We start from the raw sequence: 18,578 nt of genomic DNA, 5'->3' as shown, positions 1-18,578 counted from the left end.
GGTCACTCTTAATCAGGGAAATTTAACTACTGTGCTTGTGGCAAAACCAGCTGTCATAACAGCCTTTGTGACTAAATGCTTTACACAAGATGTTTATCACTCTCTTTCCTAAACCGCAATAAGCTTTTTTTCTCTAATGTGAAAACTCGCCAAGCACAAGCCGTGCGAGTTCACATTCTCTGGTGGGAATGTGTAGTTTGCTTGCTCCATTACCTTCATGGCATCCTAGAAAAAATGGTAAATATTGTGACGGGGCGTCAAATAGATAAAAGCGGACAGGATTTATAAACAGGGACTGTTGACCGAGATGTTTTCGCAGAATGTTTTCACGTAGCGTGGTGTGCTCACACAAGAGTGTCTGTGCATTGCACCATGCCTACCGACAGAACTGTAGTGCTCATGTGCACTGGGGCATTAACACAGTTGAGGGCACAAGAAGATCGCAGCAGTGCAACTGCCCTTCATTCTGCTTCCTTGTAAATATGGCCCCTCCCATGCATGTGTGTCCATTAGCTCCCTACGACACCAGCAGGCTGGCTTTCCTATACATCTTGTTCGTCAACCAGTTGAGCTACTTCCCCTATGCTTTTTTGGCTTCGATGTTTGTTTGCTTCATGTGGTTGCAAGTAACAAAAACATAAACACCTCGAATCACCATATTCTTCTCACTCGCTTGGTACCAGACATACCACAAGGTACTTCATCAAGCCAGTAATCTCACATACATGAAAAAAAAAGAATCACCAGCCCTCCCTCTGTCGAGAAAATGGCGGTAAGCGAAGCTTGTGGCAAGACAACGCTGTCACAGGTGTTCCGCTTCGATTGCCCTAAAGTTAGGGTCGGCGGCCCTTAGCTTACGTTTCGCCTCAACATCGCGCTCTCACTACTTGTGGTTCGCGGCTCTTGGCTGACGTTTCACCTGGGCTTCGAAAGCCCTCACGCTAGAATCGGCACGTCACTGACGAGCCCTTTCCTGAGCGAGTTTGCGGCGCCGTTGCTCAAACGCAGCGCGAGCCTCGGCAGGACGCACCATGCGCGGCCTTCCCGTCCAGTCGCCAAACTGATCTGAGCCGAGGGAAGCCTGGCGGAGCGTGTGCCAGCCCCCCTTTCCTTCCCTTTCCCTCCCCGCAATACACCAAATGACCCTGATTGGTCATACACGTCAGATGATTCGGTGCCGGCGCAGTTTTCCCCACACCTGCTCTACTCTGGGAGCAGCCGGGTTTTTTAGCGTGACACCATCACCACTACACTTGTGAGGCAATACAAGGTTGCTTTAAAAATGGCCGTGTTATACGACGTTCAAGAATCACAACCTGAATTCCAAAAACGCTCAGTGCACTCCTTATTATAGCCTTGTAGCATTTTCTCAACAAAGAGGTTTCTGGTTCCTCTGGAACATTTTCACAGCCTTTGCGCCCCCCTCCCCAACGCTTTGGCATGCCACGCCGCAGCTGTTGTGCCATTGCTGACGGTGTGACCACATTCCCCTTAAGCTCTGAAATTAACATTTCTCCTATCTTTTCATGGCTATGGTGACATTGCAACGTCTGCAGTTGAAAAGGCGTTCACATCTGCCTCCATGACCATGAATGGTGCTGGCTTGTGGCTGAACTTCGTGCAATCTCACCTTCACACACACAAATACTGCAGATAGCCTTTGCCGTAGCTCGATTAGTAGAGCATCGCACATGTCATTTGGACGCGAGTTTGGTTCCCACCAGTGGCAAGTTGTCTTTTTCTTTCACTTTAATTTTTGTTTTCCTTAATGTTTTTACATTTCAATCAAGAAATACAGTTAATTTTTCATTATGCTTTCCTTGCCTTTGCCTGCAAGCATCATGTGGGTATCTTATTTTGTTTAAAAAATCGAACCCTTTGATTCTTACCATTCGTTCCTAAGTTGTATTTAATATGTTCATTATGTCTTAAATGATGCACTTTTGCACTGTCGAATACCTCACAGAGTCTCAATGCTGAGGTAACAAACCTTTGGTAATTTCCTATAATGTGCCTAATCACCCCACACACTTCTAACGTTACCCTCGACATGCCCACCATTATTTTGAAATTTTATTGCGCTAGATTCAATGGTTGTGTCAATGAATATTTGTAAACATTTAGAGCGAGAATTTTCCACTGCATCTAGTCTCAACAACAGCTTTGCTGTAAAAAGGTTATTGTGCTATACTTGTGCAGATACAGTTACTGTGTTCTGGGCTAGTCAGGATCTGTGTGAAGACTCATGCTCATGAATTCAGCGTAGGCAGCTTCCTTCTTGCTGGGTGTTCCATGTGGTGGAACAGTTACGGAAAGGAAGGCATGTTGTGTGATAAGGTTCAATAGTGCCATACTGTTTCCTTGCAGGTGAGGTACCCAGACAAACAGGTGCAGCTCATCCTACCTCGGCTTGCAGACTTCAGGCAGCTGGAAGACCTCAAGTACCGTCTCTATACAACTGTGTTACTCTCGCATGGTGTCTGGTCAGGTGAGACCAAAGGGCATAACTTTTTTGCACTTGTTACTTTTTTTCTTTATTTTATAATGGATGCACTTACTATTTAACAGAAAATACTACATATTCCCACTTAAAGGAAACTCTTTTTCTTTATATTTGTGTCCGAATGGAAAAACAGACACGCTTGCTACCATGTGCAACAACCTTGGGAAGCTCTTATTTAGCTTCTTTTTCCTGGTCATTCATCGAAACTATGCTGTTCAATGGCCTAGCCATCCTCAGACAGAGGCTCTGGCATTGTGCTGTGCTATTAAGTGACTACAGTGAAAGCTTGTTGATTTGAGGCATGCCGTTAGTTTGAATTTCAGAATAACTTGAACAATCGCTTCACGGTCTGTCCCTTCTTCTATGCAACTTCATATTTAGCGCTAAAATTTGCTCCCACCACTATACTTTGGAGTGCGTGCCGCCATGCCTGCCCATTTGCAGCTGAACTATCCCACCCCGCAGTGCATCAGAGCACGTCCAGGGCTATCACAGGCGATGTGTAGCATGCTTGCTGGCATCCACAGCTCTGATATCTGTGAACTTATAAGCACACTAGGAGCTCTGTCGTCGAATCTCGGTGGTTATAGTCGTGTGTGAGATGACAGTGTTTTACGCAGCAGAGTAAGCTTTTCAATGTCGAGAATTGCATAGCTTGTGGGGTCTCACAGATGTGCTCTTGGGACAAAGGAACACAACACAGTAGTGCAAACAATCAAAGGGCATTTATTACACCTTTCATACACTAATACACGCTAGCCGAATTACTATGCATAGAACACAGGAATAAGGATTATAACAGGATAAGGTGCCTCAGAAAGGCTGGCCAACGTTTCGATAGGAGGACCTATCTTCGTCAAGGCGAAGATAGCCTTGACGAAGATAGGTCCTCCTATCAAAACGTTGGCCAGCCTTTCTGAGGCACCTTATCCCTGTTTATAATCCTTATCCTCGTGTGCTACTCCATTAGTCACCATCTTTTTTAATTATCATAGACAGTCACATGGGCGCGCGACAATCAAGGAAGTCCGACTCACCGCGACCCGATAGCGAGCGAATGTGTTTGCCCCATGCTGTGACACCATCGCCTAGTCGTTCACATGTACGGTCACGCGAACGGTGGCGCGTCCAACAATCCGTGTTCGTCCACACCGGTGTCCTGCTCTTAGCCCTCGCGAGACGGTCTCGCAAAGCGTGGATCGACGCACGCGCGGTACGTCCCGCATCGCTCACCGACCCCAACCCGAAGAGAGCGAGCCTTTGACCTTTTTTCCCCCAAGTCACCCCGCCGTTCGGTGGCGTTAGTATCACGACACTTGCGCCATCTCTCGCAATGCACCGCAACCACTACGACCGCCTCCGGCGCTTAGCCACGCGGAGAAGCCAGACTACAGGACACGCGAGCTATGCGGAGAAAACATCAGGGTACGCACGAGAGTCACGCATCCCCACAAGCTTTGGAAGTGTCATTAGGAGTTGGCTGTTGCACCCTTGAGTTCTTGCACACTTCAGCAACGTGTTTTGTGGTACCATGCTGAAAGTAAAGATTCAAATTTTGCACTCAGTTGATGCCAGAAATTCAAGGAAGCAGAAGGTCACCAGAAATGACAACATACCTAAGACCACATTGTTGATGTACATAAAAAAAAAAAAAATGATGGAAAGAGTCTATGCAGTCAAATCTTCCAAACACTAGAATAGACTTTGAAATGCCAAGTTGCCTAGCCCTGAAAAAAGTTTTGGTTGCGTGAATAAAACAAGACTGGGCTAGCATACCGCGGTTTTTCAACTAGCATAAACAGAATATTGCTGTTGATAGTGACTGCGTTTGTTTAAAAGGCATGGAAGCAACAAAAGCTCACTGCATAAACATGCAGTTAATTAGAAAAAACAGAAAGTCTTGGGTTTTTTGTGTGCAATGTGCACATGCTCACAGCGAGACCCTGTTTCCTGGGGTCACTAACTTAGCACTTCTTTCTTCTGGCATCAAGCAACTGTGCTTTCGGAGTACACATCTGTTTGAACACGATCACTCAGCTCAATATAATCAAACTTCGAGCACACTGATACAAATGCCCTTACACATGTTGCAAGAGAAGGCATAAGCACACAGGAGCTGCACAGTGTATAAAAGCTTGAGCCACCGATGTGCTTGCCTTGTCTTAAAAACAAGTTTGTGTTTTGTGCTGAGCATATAGCGTAGCAACATCATATGGGTGCAGCTGTATGACCAAACATGTTATTGCTATTATTGTTATTGCCCATCAAAAGTGTGCTGAAGTTAAGCAAGGACTTATCGCAGCGCGAGAAAACGGCGATAACCACCAGGATTACCCGAATGCTGGCGCTCGACCTTCAGCCTTACATCTGTGTCGAAATAGAGTTTTCAAAGAGCTAATGAACCACATAGAGCCGTTGTACAAGATACCCAGCCGCACGATGTTTTTTGAGGACAATCATCCCCGAGTTGTACAAAGACACAGTCACGGCTGTCAAGGAGAATGCATGCGACTTCCAAGAAGGCATAGAGTCGATCCCGTTTTCAAGTGACATGTGAACGTCGACGTCTAACCAAGTTACATCAGCCTCACCTGCCACTACTTAACCTCCAACTTCGAGATGAGAAGCTTTGCATTGGACAACTGGTGTGTGACCGAGAGCCACACTGCTTGCAACATCCTGGAGCACCTGCAAGCAATGATGGATTACTGGGAGCTGCCACTGCGGAAAGTGCCAGTCTATGGTGACGGACAATGCACGAAACTTCGGTGCGGCCCTTAGGGGCATTTATTGCGTCCCAATGCAGTGTATGGGCCATACGCGGCAACTAGCTATAAAGATGCCAAGGAGAAACAGCAGGAGTTCCTGCCATTCTCAAGAAGTGTCGCCAATTGTTTGGCCATTACAAACACAGTGCCCAAGCTGCGCAAGACTGCAGGATTGCCAGTGACGGATGGAGCTCTCAGTTTTGGAACTTATTCAAGACATGGAAACAAAATTGAACAGTTAGCATGACATGCTCTCGCGTCTTGTGAAGCTGAAAGAAGCTGTCTGTTTAGAGCTTGGACACCTCTGAGACAACTGTGCCCAACCTGACACCGCTGGAGTCAAAAGCAGGGCTGGGCTCGTCAAGCTCTTGAACCAATCGCATCGGCAACCAAGGATCTTAGTGGCCAGAAGCATGCAACTTTGTCGTCAGTAGTACCATTTCTCTATGGAACACAAATGGTCCTGAAAGACTGCATTGCAGCTGATGACGACACTTCAGAGTTGCAAGAACTTTCTGATAAGCATGAGGGCAAAGTTTCCAGGGGGACGAGCAAAAGGAGTATGTGTTGGCAAACGCCTGTGACCCAAAGTTTAAGAACCTCTTTTGTGCTCAAACGTTCCAGGAAACAAGGCTCTTGGAGCTTGCAAGAACTGAGTTGCAGAGCTCTCCAGGAGAAGCATCAAGTGACTGTACTGAAGTGAACATCTACAGCTCACAAGGAGCGCCTCAGTAGTATCTGGGACAGCATTGAGAAGCTGGCAGCGTCATCAGAAAGAAGACACTCCTCCAAAACAGCCAACATCGAGGAGTTTTCAGCAGTACCTTCGAGAGTCAACTTGCAGTAAGGACCAAGACCCTCTAGCATTCTGGAAAGAAACAGGCAGCAACACTTCCGAGGGCTGTGCAAGATGGCCATGGTACATGGGCATTCCAACGAGTGTACCAAGTGAAAAGTTGTTTTTGACGGCTGGCAACATTGTTACGCCCAGAGGGACAAGTTGACCCCAGATCACGTACAACAGCTGCTTTTTTTGCATGAGAATTTGTAAATATGCGAGCTTCTGTTAAATAATTTTGTTATTCGATATTTGATTCAGTATTTGGATTGTTTTTCTTGATTCAATTCGGTATTCGATTTGAGACTTACTATTTGGTATTTGCACATCCCTATTTAAAAATCTTAATTCATGATGACCAATTAGCCTATTCCAAGATTCTTCTACTGCAACATTTGGTTGGTAATTCAGGGAACTCAAACATCAGCTGCAAAAAAATCTCGACTGTGGTGACTAGTAACCCTTATAGCGTACACCAGGAGTGCAGAGCAGATACGCTTTTGGAGGGAATGTGGCAAGCCAAGCGCTGCATCATAATCCTTCTGTCAGACTGCGGTGCAAGTAAGTCACTGTCCGAAAACTCCAAGCACTAATGTCAACATGGATGTAGGTTGGACCACCATGGGTACGTCATGCAATAACTTCCATGGAGGACAGCTCCAAATAAGTTATGAACCGAAAGAAAAGTGTTGTGCAGCACACATATATTAATGCTTGTGTTCACCACATCGATTTCCAGTTGCTCATCCAGGTTTTTAATTTTAAATAATGTCCTTTGCGTGGCTACTCATACTGCCGCTGCTATCACTATCTCATAATTGTTTCATCTGCTTATTGAGCCTGTTTGCAATACTGGACTGCTACTTCTTTTTTAACTTTGCCGTGACATCAGCTTCACACATTAATATAGTCTTATGTTTGAAACAATGGGCATGTTTACGTTTGCTATATATATTTTTTCAGTCTCGTTCATCATGAGAAAAGTGAAGGATTTGATTTTGAATAGCAAAGAAAAAATGCTACTTCTACTCGTTTTGCACTTCCTTACCAAAAATCAAGCAATACACAAAGCAAAAAGAAAATTAGTGCCCGTGCTGTGGTGTGCTAACAAGGCAAGAAGTTGTGCTCAACTCGCGCCGGAAACAGGGTGCCTTTTTCACCATCTTGTTTTGCATGCACACATGGACACACGAAGATCCATTATATTATTGAAGTGTAGACAGGCAAAATGCATGTTTTATCAGCAGTGTTATGCTTGTAATGCATCAATTCCGCCAAGGCCGAGCCACCAGTGACAACCTACAACTAAGATGCAGCTGCTAATGTTGCTCACATCGCCACATAACTTCACGCTTCAGTGTATTGGTGTTTTGTTTCCTCATGGCCCTCATCTTCTGTGCTGTGCCTATTTGATGCTTTGTGTGTTTAGCTATATTGTGGTGGCATGTGAAAAAAAAAAAAAATGTTGTGACTGGCAGGATCAGTGCAGTTATCATCCACCAAAATGAACCAGGGCCATGTGAACCAGGGTCAATGACAACTTTTGATGCACACTGAATAGAGTTGACAAGAGTTGTGTGTAGTTGCACCTTCTGTCCACACTGTTTTCAAATTGGCTAGGGTTTTGAAAGGTTGGACGGCAGCAACATTGCAGTGTCAGCCAAAGCCTATCAGTGCAGTAAGGCGTCACATTTTCTAATGCCTAAGAGAAAGAATGGTCAGATCAGATATGATAGGGACAGAAGAACTGTCAGAAGTGATAGTAAATGGTCCCATGACCAACAAAACAGTTAAACATATGTACCGTCATGACTAGAAGCACAAACTGTAACAGGCCATGAAAAGAGCAACCAAAGACAACTGCTGAATATTTAGCTGCCTGCCATGAATACGGACCAGTTTCCTGCATTAGTTGGTACTTTCATGTCAAAAGCCACAGTTATTTTTACGTATACAGTCTTCTGTTGCATTACCACACCTCTTGCAATATGCGGATAAACAACTAGACCTCTTTTTACTCTTTAGACATTTGTAGTGCTGCTAACACTGCATAAGGCCTACTGCACAATTGTAAAGCTGTCACTGATGGAGTGGCCTTGCAAGTGACAGTATACATACATGTAGCATAGTCCATATCCAGGACTGAAATGGCATGTCTCTTTGCAGAGGCGCTGCATGTCGAGATGGGTCTGGTGCTCGACTTTGCAGACACCGAGGTCCACAGCAAGGGGGCCCAACGGTCAGGTCTCGGGCTTCGCTCTGAGGACCACACCATTGAGCTGTGCAAGCCTGTGCGTGTGTATATTGCACCCAAGCCTATCAAGAGGGGACTGTGACTCACTGTACAGATTGTAGATAAAGAATCTTCTTATGTAAATCACTGCTTGACTTTTTCCACAGCTCTTCATTGTTGTGGAAGAGAACATGCATTGCAATGGTGCCACCAGTGTGGTAGCTTGGTTCGTCTGTAGTAAAGTTGAATTCTGCACTGGCACTACCTTGTTCCATCACATGTTTAGTCTTGTTACTTCCAAAGTTACTTGCACATTTGTTTGCTTCTCGCAGGTAGCCCTGACGGAAGCATTCACTTAGAACACCAACCTAGAACTTATTGCTATCGTTGCTGAGCACTGACTGCATAGCCATTACGATCAAGGATTACATTTTACAGATTCAGCTATTTGTGAAAGCATGTATGAAAGCAATGCACATTGTAATTTTCATTCGAATTAGCCACACTTTTAGATTCTTTGGTTGAAATTATTTCTTGTCGTACAGTAGACTTCCGTTAATTCGATTTTTCGGTCAATTCGATCTGACCGAAGGTCCCGTCCAGTGCCGGTGGACATACATTTCTATGGGCCCAGACCTCTGTTATTTCGATCTCAAAATTGTCCTTTGTCGGATAATTTGAACTTGACTGGTCCCTACGCCGTAATACAGCTGTTATGCAGTGAAGCATTCTAAGAATGGAAAGGGGCCACTGTAACGGGACAAAGAATGCATTTTTTTTTTATTTATGTGCGCGCACGCATCATGCACCAAGAAGCGGAGAAAAACTATCTGTGTTTAGGAAAGCTAGCGAAAAGGAAGGCGGTAAGACGAAAAAGCTCAGAGAGTCGAGGGAGGCTTAAAGCCAGCGAAAGAGCAGGGCTTATTAAATCTCTGAAGGCGTGCCAGTAAACTTATTAGGCGTCTCGTTGCTCGTACTGTGACTGGAAATGGCGCATGTGCGTGTGTAAATTGAGGAACACGTGCTGTCCCGTCTGCAACGGTGGCACCTTTCCCGTTTGCTATGCTTCACCGCATAACACAGCTGTATTGTGGCGAAACTTCAAAGGCAAGCACTGCCAAGTAAACGGCGTGTTTGGCGTTTTTCTGCCATTTGTTTTCTTTGACCAGTTTCGTTGGTCCCGTCAGAATTTAATTAACGGAAGTCGACAGTAATTCATTTTTGGACAAGCTCTTCATTGAGTTTGTCCCGAAAGGGTTATCTTCTTGTCATTTGAATACCTTCACTCATGGGCCCATAGGGCAATTGACACCGAAATTTGTCTGGTCACTGCATTGCATCTCATTCACAATTGTACTTCTCTCTTGAAAGCGCACTGCAAATGTTTTTTTCATATTCAAGTTGTACAAAAAAATGTTGCCGTCTCATACTATGGAATAACATTCCTATTGTAGAGCAACATATGCCGCAGCGTACAAGGCATAACAAACACAACTTCCATACAAAGATAGTTCCGTGCGATTCGGAAGGCCTTGACATCAAATGGCAACACAAATGGAACCATTGTGCAAACAACAAGCTACATCATGCAAAACCCGTACTTGGCGAGTGAGAGTCATGTAATCACCAGGAACGCCTCTTTGAAATAGTTTTATGCCGACTACGGATTGGGCAAACGCACCTCACACACAATCTTTTACTTACAAAAGAACCCACCAACATGCGAGAAGTGGCAAGAACACTTATGCATATATACTGACATGCACACATTGAAATACACAAACTTTTGCACAATTTATACTTTAATTTTAGATGATCCACTAGTTCCATTACTTGACGTGCGTAAATTTCTAGACGACACCGGCTTTTTACACAAAATATAGATAAACACAACCTTTGTTGTTTTTAAATTGGATTTTATAACATCTTGTGTATGGCACAGCATAGCCTTAGCCGCTTTTGCGCCACTAAACCACATTTAACTGACTAGCAACATATGCTGGGATGACCTGTTCTCTTGGCCAGTTGTCAACTCTGCCTGGATGGTGTGCTGTGAAATGGAACAGTGTGCACAACCTGCTTGGTGCAGGATGCACAATTCAGTCAACGTTATGCTAGGCACATTGTGAGAGGAAATAAGTCATTAACCATTTATTTCTCCAATAGCAGTGCATTTAAATTGCTGCTCGAAGGCAGCCACAAGAACGGGATAGGCCTCGTGGATCGTGACAAGTCGCCCAAGTTCCCGACTCAGCGATGTCACTCCCTTGTCTGCAATGCCACAAGGCACAATGTGATCAAACCAGCCAAGGTCTGGGTTGCAGTTGATAGCAATGCCATGTGTTTGATGTACCTGCTGCCATGGACACCTGAAAGGAACATCGTGAAAGGTATCCCAAGGGCTCAGTGCATGCAAGCTGGCAAACTAAGTAAACAAAGATAATATTGCAAAAAAAATAAATCATTTGGTGATCTGGCCTCATTCTAAGCAGCAGCATATCCTAGTTTCACAGTTGAAAGCTTGGGTTGCTGTAATGCCACTGGCATCGGCTATTGGCGGTATTGCGTGTTCCTGCAAGCTAATTTAACACCTAGATTCTTTTTATACGGCCTGAATTTCGTGTCAGCTCCCAACCTAACAGCATGCGCGGACTAGGCTGATGGAACAGATTTCCAGTAGCCTATGGTAAGCTCCACACAAGGGCGCCTTCTTTTGTCAGGTATAATCTTGCAAACAATGACCGTGAGCGCCACTCGCGGAAACAGCTGGCACAATACAGGTTTTCGTAGCGCTTCTAAACTTCGCATACACATTTAATCTAATTTGGCATGTGAACGGCTGTTTGCAGAGCCGACTAGATGAAATCTGGCCCGACACTCAGCTGTATTAAAATAGCCTTTCATTTGAAACGTGCAAAGGGCAGATGTGGACCATTTTTCAGATGATTTTCTGTCTCCCTCATGAATCATTTTCTCTCTTCACAAAGCTAAAAAGAGTACATCGGTGGCCAGGACGTGAAGTTCTGTTGCACTGAGCAAAACTGTGCTAATAAAATTTATTTACCTATAGCCGCAATTTTATTGTCTCCATCCAAACGCCCGTGTTCTCTGTCGTCTTTGCATCAAGCTGGAAACGTGCACAGAAATTGATTATCATCCTTTCGAGGCTGTGAACATACGACCGCATGCTCTTGTCTTTGAAGAACGAGCCGAGGTAGAGGACAGGATAGGCAACAAGCTGACCTGGCCCGTGAAAACGTCACCAGACCGCCACGATTTGTTCGCACAAAGTCTGCTCGCAATTTTTTCAGTCTTTCTTCAACATCAGTCGAGTACTGCTTTGATCGGATTCCGACGGTGTACACTGGGTCGTGCTCGACAACAAGAACTGTGTTTCTCGTCACCGTGCCGTGACTATTACTGGCAACTTCTTCCAGTAAAGTACGCGCCACTTCGCGCTGTATCTCATAAGCTTGAGCGAAGGCCATGCGGCCAAGATTTTTAAACTTGACGAAAGGCTGTGAAGTCATGCTTTGATTCGAGGTTGCCGCAATGTTACCTCATCTTGACCAGGCTTGTGGATGTTGAAACGGTAGTGAAGTCGGTGTGGCAGCCATCAAGTAATGCGTGGCCCCGATGACGTAAATCTATTTTTAACGCGAACTGTGAGCATAAATATAGCTTTCGAGACTAGTTTTTGCAGTAGGTGGTGTACAAATTTACACTTCTTAAAATGACCTTTTTTTGAATTTTTAAAATACAAATCTTAAAGGCTATGCTTTGCTGGTTGAATGCGACGGAAGCGATTTTGGGAGCGGAAACACGTCATAACCGTCGGATTTTGGACACTACCGATCACTGTGCCATCGATGCCTTTCTGAAAGGGAGCCGTCAGAGGTGCAGTGTACTTGGACATCATTAATCAGAAATGCGCAAAGTGTTTAGTGCTTCAGGTTCAGGTTACTCCTACTATCAGTGTGCACGCACCCAGTGATATTGCCATACTTTCCTACACGCTGCCTGGGGCAACGTTTATAAAACGTTGGCCGGGAGTGCGTGTGAAGCGAAGCCTGGCAAAGCGTCCGGCAGAGGACGCATAGGCTGCATTTAACTCCATTTAACTGTACCCCTCCCGCCGCGTTTGAACGGATCCAGCAATAGTTCTGAAAAGTCGGGTGAGTAAATAAATGTAATTTACCTCACAGTTGAATACTTTTCTGTTTTGCTTTAGCTGTAGCACCTTGCTAAGCTGCGTGTTCCAAGATGCAGTTGCAGCTATGTTTGATACTAGCTCTTCCCCGTTTGCGATCCATTTTAGAAACGCATAAACTGACATTTTTGGTTGTTTGATTGCTTGTTTTTGCACTTTTCAGTGTGCAAGCAATGTTTTAGGCCTGCCCAGCAGCGAAAAAAAGCCTTTCTGCCGCCACAATGGCCAACGAAAGCTCTATTGGGGCGGCTCCTTTGCGTCGAACGGTTTCAATGCCAACGGTGAGCCCAGAAACAGTGTCGGGTGCGACGACTGTTCCGCACTTGGATCCTCGCCGCTCATTCTCTGCCATTTCTTTTCATTCAGAGACATTGAGCTGTCGAGGATACACCAAACAGAGGATATGTCTTGTGGGTTCACTCAAGGATAACGAAAAAAGTCGTGCAAGCCGCGAAGGTAATTTGGATTTAGAGTTTCATTTCTATCAGTCTTGTGTGCCAATGCTCACGCTGCTAAACTGAATTTTGTAAACGCTTTCAACAACGTGATGTAGTTCTCTGCTTACGCTAATTATGGATAACTGTACAGGCTGTTTCCAGTGGCTACTGTCCGGATCCAGAACTTCTTGACAAATTACGCTGCGCGAAAGATCTCGCAGCCGCTGTTGTCAGTCACTCCGCTGGTGACAGAAGACCAGCAATTCTACGCGCCATGTAAAAAGTAGTGGTCATGGACACTACATCGAAGTGGCCAAGCCCGGTTGTGGCCGCGAAAAGAAGTGAAGCCCGTTTCACATGGTGCGAATTTGACTGCGTTTTCGCACTTGCGAATTCGCAGATGCGGCAAATGGGCCGTCCGACCCTTCATGCGTGCTATTTTTCGATGTTCGGAGTGCTGAACTTCTCTGCGAAAACGCACATGCGGCAAGTCGCAATCGCAATGTGGATCGTAGACGCGTCATTGTGGCCTGCCGGCTTAATTTTTGGTTTGATAAAGTAACGCAGTCGAACCCAAACAACTGTCATGAAAAGAGTTGCTAAGTTGTTTTACTTTGTTTCACCGGAGCAAACTGACGCCAAGAATAATTCAGTCCCTCCGCTAGGTGCTCGTAAATGTGAAAATCGCAGCTGCCGCTCGGTACATGTGAAACAGCGATGCAAGTTCGCATTGCGGAAATCTTAGCTGCGAAAAACGCAGTGCAATATCGTACCATGTGAATCGGGCTTTAGACGACATGTTTTTGCAGAATAATGCCACTTATTGCTTGAATTTTATCCGTCGATACTTTCGTAAACAGGGGCTTCACTCCCAGCATCAAGTGAGACCGCTAACAACCGAATCTTGTGGCAAAGTTGGCGACGAAAGTTGGCAATATTTCTGATATTATCTAATAAATCATATCAAACCACTGATGCTTAGCATTGCTATCTACTTATGTGAGACTTTTAATGCGAAGCATTCGTGTTAAATGTAGACCAGTATTTTTTTTTGGGTATCTGATCTTCCTCATGGGCAGATCCTGAAGGCAGCACCCTAACTGCGTCACCAACATTCACTTAGGTCTACATTTGACCTAAGAGTGCACAGTTATCAGACGCCCAGATGTTGCTCAATGTGACCTTCAGACCGGTAGAGCGCTGATGAAACAATGTACAATCATTTCGCTTGACACAACCGCTCCGGATTCTAGGCATAGCATAGCTGGGTTCTTCCACAAGTGCGCATAAACGTCAGCAATGACACACAATACCTGGGAATTGGGGACATACGGGACGAGTTTCCAAAACTTCCACCATGGCGGGGGCCGCACACCCTACAATAACTGAATGGGGAACAAAAGAAAAAAAAAATCAATCTTACGAACAAAATAACGTGTCAAAAATGACTCGTGGTTATACATGCTAGAGACCCACTGCAACATTCTGGTGAAATTCCAGTATCGTGCCACAAAACACATGCATTCTTAAGAAACTTCAATATTATACAACACAGCTTAAGAGTCTCATAGGTTGTTTTGTAAAATATTCAAATGTCCTGGTAACCTACATACTTTGTGGCAGGCTACTGAAATTTCGCCACAATGTTGCAGTGTCTTTCTTGGCCACGTTGGGCACCAATGTAGTCTCGGGGCCATGGCTTGAGCCAGACGGCCGGCTGAGGCTTTCATAGACTGCCACAACGCAGCAAAGCATAGAGCACCACCTTACTTGGCCACGTCCAAGTACCAACTGCTGCAGCTACTATCCAACTCCCCGGAGCTGGCATCGTGATGGTGATGACCATGTTGATGGCTGTGCCCCACACTGTAAAACCATGAGTAATTTTCAATGACTAATTTTGTCCATAAGATATGATTTTTTTTCTCAGATTCCCATTCAGTTACGGCGGAGCGTGCAGCTGCCAAAAGATGGTGCAACGTGTAGATGTCCCGAAATCCTAGTGATCGTTCGGCTTGCTTTGCATAAGCGGTGAATCCACCAGTGAAACCACCAGTGACGTCTCCAGAGAAGACACTGTCGAAACCACAATTAGTGAACCGATGGACATTAAATAATTTTGTCGTTATGTACATATGCATAATTGTACAATTCTTAACAATGTAAAATGTACATAATCATCTCAACTATGTGATATCATGAACATTTGTGTATTTTCAGAAGATTGCCGTCGTTTGTACGCGCCCTTCCATTGCCAAACAACAATGCTATGCATATGTAGTGCTGAGCTGGAGTTGTGGCTGCCATAGTTTTGTCTGATATCTGATCCGCAGAAGGCAGACCAGCAAAGCCATATTGCTGAAGCTGTGCTCTATCAACCACTGGCAAATCCAGACGATGGAAGCCCTTTCTTTACAGATTGTTTTTCTTTGGCTTTATTTTCTCATTTCTACTGTACTTTTATCTGCTTTGCTTGAGTACATGCTGGAATAGTAATGGCATACCTGCCAACTTTTACGATTTTATCGTAAACTGCCAGATTTCTTGAGTTTGTTTATGATACACCAATAATTTAAATATTTTTCATTTGTGTCCTATTTATGGCTGAACTGATGCAAATATATAGTCGTCTAGCGATTTTTCAGAGCCTTAATTTTTGGATCCGCTCAATCATTGTGGCCTTCCGGCATCAGCGCCACCACTAAAATGGCATGTGAAATTTTGGCCGCCATTACATAGATATTTCCTAAATAACATCATGGACACGTGCATATTTCTTTGAAGCGAATAATTTTTTGTTGCGAATATAGAAAAGGATGTCCACAGAACAAAGAAATAAGTTTTTGAAAAAATAGTGTCTTGACTAATGAAACAACTATAAGTATTTTTCATAAATTGTAGTATTTCTTGCCTTCGGGTGTATTTTTTACGCTTTAGAGTTGGCAGCGGTGCTCAGTCAGGGAGGTCCCAGGAAGGCCTGCCCCCCCCCCCCCCCCCCCCCCCCTCTCATTTTTTAAGGAGGGGGCTTGGCCCCCCCTCAGCAGGTCACTGTATCACTGTGGCACCCATTCGACACAAGTGCTGGAGGTGATTTTATTACCAGTAGTGCCTTGTGCAGGGCAATGCTAGCTCTCCAAGTTTTCTATTAATCAGTTGGTGTGGCATCAGGGGGAAAACAGGTATTGTCGTACTTGTTTATGCACTTCCCCGAAGCACTGCGCATGATGTTCACCACCCTTGTTTGACTAAGATTCTTGCCACAGCATACTGTTTTATGAGCCACCTGAACGTGGAGCTACCTGCTCGTAAATTAGTGAAGGTTCACCTTTGTTTCATTAGGTTACTAGTTAATTTTCATTCGTTTAGTTGTGCATTATGAGTGCTGTGTTATACCAAAGACACATGCATTTTGTCCACTTTTGTAGGTAAGTAGTGTGAAACCATAAAATATATTGGTGTAGTACTTGAGGTTGTCAATGCAGCAAGGCAAGTAATGTTCTGTGTTCCAGCTAGACTTCCTTTACATTCACATATCTTCAACCCTTTACCTCCCTAGTTAATTTTGAAAAAACGTTTCAAGTAAGATGCATTCATTGAGTAAGATATGTTTCCTGTGCGTGCGACACCATGATTGGTAACTTCTTTTGTAAGCGAATGTTTACTGGAATTTATATGACGGACCCGCTGTGGTTGCTCAGTGGTTATGGTGTTGGGCTGCTGAGCATGAGGTCGCGGGATCGAATCCTGGCCACGGTGGCCGCATTTCGATGGGGGCGAAATGTAGAAAACACCCGTGTACTTAGATTCAGGTGCACGTTAAAGATCCCCAAGTGGTCCAAATTAATCCGTAGTCCCCCTAGGCGTGCCTCATAATCATATGGTAGTTTTGGCTTGTAAAATTCCATAAATAAATTGGAATTTGGAATTGAAAATTGGAATAGAACTGCTAACCTCACTTCTTATAGCTCTTTGGTAATTTGCTATTGCGATCAATGCTTCGATTTTGTGCAACACTGCAATTTTTCTCTATGTGCTTTTTGTCTTTCTTTCCTCCTCTACTGCGGCAATCCATTGATCCTGTACTTCACTTTATATGGGCAATATATCACGACAATTGGCAGTGCAACGCTCGCATAATGCGGAGGTTGTAGGTTCGGACCTATTGGCAGCATGTTATCTTTTCATCCACATTTCATTTCCCATTCTTCGTTCCTTTCTAGATTTCAATTTCAACCACAGCAGCTGATTTCATCTACACTTTCCTTGGCTACATTGTCTGTTGGCTTTTATGGTCGTGATTAACAAGATTCAAGCCCCTTGATTTTCCTTCATCTCGTGCACACACACACACACACATATATATATATATATATATATATATAATTATATATATATACACACACACACACACACACACACAGTGTCCCAGCTAAAAGTAGCCAGTGTTTTAAGGATGACGGAGTGTGCTAGGAGACTCAAACCAACCCAATGGAGCTCAGGATCGTGTGTCGTAGTCTGCAGTATTTTTTTTTTTTTTTCGATTCGCAAAGTCAATTAATTAGTATACACTGATTGCCTAACTTTTGAAATATTGGCTTCACCAAGCAAGTGCCAATACGAAAGCTGTAGATCACATAAAAATGGCCTTCAGGTTCGAATTAAATTTGGCAATGAAAAAATTATCTTGACATCATTTTCGGGTCTTCATGCTTCAATAAAAGAGCCATTAAAGATGATTACATAAATTTTATTTTTTCATTGTTCCCCGTGGTGTCCGCATTTGTGGACAAGGGCGCCTTAACCCGGAAAAAATGATGCACTGTTTGCTTAGCTACGTAAGTGGGGCAAAACATTTTTCCTGTGATTCTTCCTTGATTTTCTAAACATTTGCAATCTAGTTTGTGTGGTAAACATGAAAGCAATGATTCTGAGCCGACAGGCACAAGAACACATGATATTTTCGGCAGAAAATTCGTTTCTTCACTGCGCATCTCTCACGGCGGCAATGCTGTGCATTTGGTGTGTGCACGTGCCAGCGATTGATACCTGTCATACCTAATGGCACCGGTTGGAAGTGACTGCGGTGTCGCCTTCTTGACAATGGGTTTAGAGCTGTCATTGCTTGGCCTACCGCGCTTTTTTTTGGAGCATTTATGTTGCAACTGATCAGGTTAGTTGCATTGTCTGCTTGGAACGCCATCATGTACATTTGACCAGATAAACCATCAACCTATTGACTACATTGTAAGATTTTTCATTTAATTTAATGAACAAATATTTTGATGTGAAACCGTCAAATGGCTCATTGAGCAAAAAAGGCCGTGTCCAGCATCTGTAGCATCGAAACGGCACTTAAACTCCCATTGGCTGCGATGCCACGTCACGAGTGTGCGCTTCGACGGTGTTCCCCTTGGCTGCTATGCCACGCACGAATCCGCCTCGATGGAGCAAGTGGTCACAAGGGAACACCTGCTGCCACTGTATGCTCCGGTGTTGCTTGAGGGTAGAGAGCATCGCAGCGTCAGTGGCATGCGGCATCGGCACAGCAGGCTGCTGCTGGCTAGGGCAGCACGTACCGCTATGGTACAT

At 44.5% G+C, this 18,578-nt stretch overlaps 1 protein-coding gene and 2 pseudogenes across 1 annotated transcript in view; 2 read left to right on the top strand and 1 right to left on the bottom strand.

Annotated features, from left to right (window-relative positions):
- Nucleotides 1-8,486, top strand: part of LOC119435112 (integrator complex subunit 4-like) — a 58,004-nt pseudogene extending 49,518 nt beyond the window's left edge.
- A 1,979-nt stretch (nucleotides 8,487-10,465) lies between these two features.
- On the bottom strand, nucleotides 10,466-11,892 carry LOC119435111 (putative lipoyltransferase 2, mitochondrial; annotated as a pseudogene).
- Nucleotides 11,893-12,257: 365 nt separating this feature from the next.
- Nucleotides 12,258-18,578, top strand: part of LOC119435108 (protein ECT2) — a 72,424-nt gene continuing 66,103 nt past the window's right edge. Inside the window, exons 1-3 of the mRNA XM_049659702.1 lie at nucleotides 12,258-12,517; nucleotides 12,716-12,833; nucleotides 12,919-13,008. The gene's annotated coding sequence lies outside the window, so the exon portion shown is untranslated. The remainder of the gene's footprint in view (nucleotides 12,518-12,715; nucleotides 12,834-12,918; nucleotides 13,009-18,578) is intronic.

The sequence above is a fragment of the Dermacentor silvarum genome, unplaced genomic scaffold, assembly GCF_013339745.2.
Source record: "Dermacentor silvarum isolate Dsil-2018 unplaced genomic scaffold, BIME_Dsil_1.4 Seq458, whole genome shotgun sequence".
NCBI lineage: Eukaryota > Metazoa > Arthropoda > Arachnida > Ixodida > Ixodidae > Dermacentor > Dermacentor silvarum.
The sequence above is the reverse complement of the archived record's forward strand: the minus strand, read 5'-3'. Positions and strand labels throughout refer to the sequence as shown.